This window comes from Ptychodera flava, chromosome 4, assembly GCF_041260155.1.
Source record: "Ptychodera flava strain L36383 chromosome 4, AS_Pfla_20210202, whole genome shotgun sequence".
Classification (NCBI taxonomy): Eukaryota; Metazoa; Hemichordata; class Enteropneusta; family Ptychoderidae; genus Ptychodera; species Ptychodera flava.
In genome coordinates, this window is record NC_091931.1 from 36,495,156 (window position 1) to 36,498,040 (window position 2,885).

The following is a 2,885-nucleotide window of genomic DNA, read 5'->3' on the forward strand; positions in this document are numbered from 1 at the left end:
TTACCAATACTTTGTTTTTCGAGTAATTTCTTGCTCAAGATAATGTCCATGATAGCGTGTAGTGAGAGCTGGTTACTATAAATATCGCCCAATCCACGCAGTGTCAGCCCGACCGCTTGACGAGGCCTTGAAAATTCAGATCTGGCTGGCCTTAGCGACGATCTACCCTCTTTCCTGAAGGCATGGTAATTGAACACATTATTTGTTGTCGCCCAAATAAACTACAATTTGTAATTTTATCCATGCAACTGTTTCAAATAGGGCCCTAGGTCTGAAGTGTAAATAGTTCGACAGTGATTTTTGTGAAAAGCATAATTCTGTTCGTTCTGTGTTTAAGCCTTTGTTTTGGGCCAAGTCAGTAAATGAGTGGGGCAGTTTTGTGGAGGATGTTTTGTCGAAATAAGTTCTCATCAAACACCAGTGACAGATTTTCACTTCAGTCTAACACCTCTTTCTCAGCTTTAACATGAAAGTTCCGTCAAAGTGTCCGACAATATTTAGCTTGCATAACCAAGCCAAAGATAGTTCCGCAATCCTGAACCACAAAGGGGGGTGCCATTGTGTCAAGCTTACTGTGACAATCAAAACATGCAGGACTTACCTGGTGTCGTCATAGAGGTCATCGGGTCAATGTTTCTCGGAAGCAATTCAACTCAGTCCAATGAGTGATCATTCTATTTATATACTTACTAGGTACAAGGGCTTTTCACTAGTTTTTATACAACTTTTTTGAGGGATTTCTTAAATGTGAACGTTTCCCGAGAAAATTTCCAGTACGAAACGGTCATGTTTATATTACAGATTGTTTCTTTTTAAGGGGAGATTTGGAATAAAAATACTGTCATGGTGTAATTGGAATGTATAAAATACCTTATTCTCCTTTAGTTTCACCGACAGTTGTCACGTGACGCATTTCAATCGTTACTTTAAGTTTAAAAACAAAGAAAATTTTCACATAATCCTGTTCGAAAAGTGGATCCAACTTTAACAAAAATGGACACATTTGTATCGAGACATGTTTTCCTATTATCCATCTTCCAATAAACTGTAGAGCGCATGTTTACTTGTGTGTAAGGGACGGGTTTTTGCAATGTTTCTCCTTTCTACTCCCAACTGTTGAATTTGCAATCACTCGGTCCAGCGTACTCTCTAGACCCAACCGACGGCAAAAGGGGAAACAATTGTCGATTAATATGATATAAATCTCAAAACGATCGATAAATAAGCATGAATTCTGATCGCGAAAGTGTTGAATTTGTGTCTGTGTGTTTGTGCGTGTGTGCAGTAATTCCATCATGGTACAGCGACACAATGGAACATACACAATGGCTTCAGCGCTCGGTCTTTGAACAATTGCCAATTATTTGGCGATACGAAAGTATCTCAGGGGGCACCCTATCTAGTACCTCAATAGTCAGAAGGAGACCATTACTGGTTTGCAACCGTCAGATCCAGAGCTTGCCAGCGCTAGCATTGGGTCTTACTTTGTAACAACATAGACTTCAGTGGGGTACCATTCGTGGCTGTACTTCATAGGGCAACCTTTGAGAAAGATATCACAACAAGGCAAGGGAAACTTGGCAAATGATGAGTATGAAACTTTGGCGGCAAAGTAACCTAATAGGAGTTGTGGTGGGGTGAGATTTCGATGCCAAGAACAGTCTGTGTGACCATAAAAGGACATCTTTCAGTACAATATCGCCTAGAAAGGACACCTAGATTAGAACTGGCACGCAAGCGCTTTTTTTGACATGCCCTTCAAGTCTAAACTGTGAAATCCTGCTCGCGGTCCCTCTGTTGTGGGTCTATAGCTGTAGTGTTTTCGGACGGGATTTCTGACTTTTACGGGCTGGTTTTGACTTTTACGTTATTAACGCGGTTCTGTATTGGCTCTGTGGAGAAAAATGAAATTTTCGATTGTAGAAGAAATATAACGGTGAAAAGTGTTCTTACTCTTAGAGATTACGAATATCTGTAACCAAGGCGCAGTCTACGTTTAAGATACGGAACAGAATTTTGCTTTAACCTGTTGTCGATCAGAAGGTGTAAGGAGAATATTTTTGTGCAGAGGCCGAAGTTTTGTCAGCATAATCACGACAGCAAGATTGCCGCCTACGCGATCAGTCAGATGCTGACACGGCACAAAATTTACCCCCGTGGCCGGTAGAGCCACTCGACTGAAAAGGTTCAACTAAGTTCAAATTTTGACGTGAATTTTCGGTGCAACTTTCGGTATTATTTTCACGAGTTCTGTACGATAAAACAAACAATCGCCTTATGCTTCTCCCTAATGATATTGTGCTGCTGGTATTAGCCTTGTCCATGTGCAATACACAGTGTACATTACATAGTAAGATATGTATTTGTGATATGGTATGTATAGATTCCTGAACTAAATAAATAATAATTATGCAACGATATTTTGCACGTGTGAACTCTGGCCGGGGTCAGTCATAAATAATGGCACTGGACATGGCACACACCAACTGCGACGAAAAGGTGATAATCAGGCTTTAAATACTTGAAAAGTCATTAAACGTTACGGCTTGTAGACTTTACCAACAGCACTCATGAACTGCTAAAAGCCATTCATCACAGTATAATTATAATCGTAAAACTGAACGGGAGCTACTCCTCTAATTGTGTCCCACTCCAGAGTACAACATTAACTTAATAAAATCAAGTCTTCCTTCTCGCAATCCCACAGTTAGATACTTATATAGTTTATTTTTGTGTGTATTGGCGACTTTGGGGTTGACACGCGTAAGTCATAATCGAGTTCACGGTCCTGTGAAAGAAAATGCTAGACCATATCAACATCCAAGTAGACTTGGTTCAAGTCGGTGAATTTCTAAAAATAAAATCATTTGCAGCAGTTTCTCATG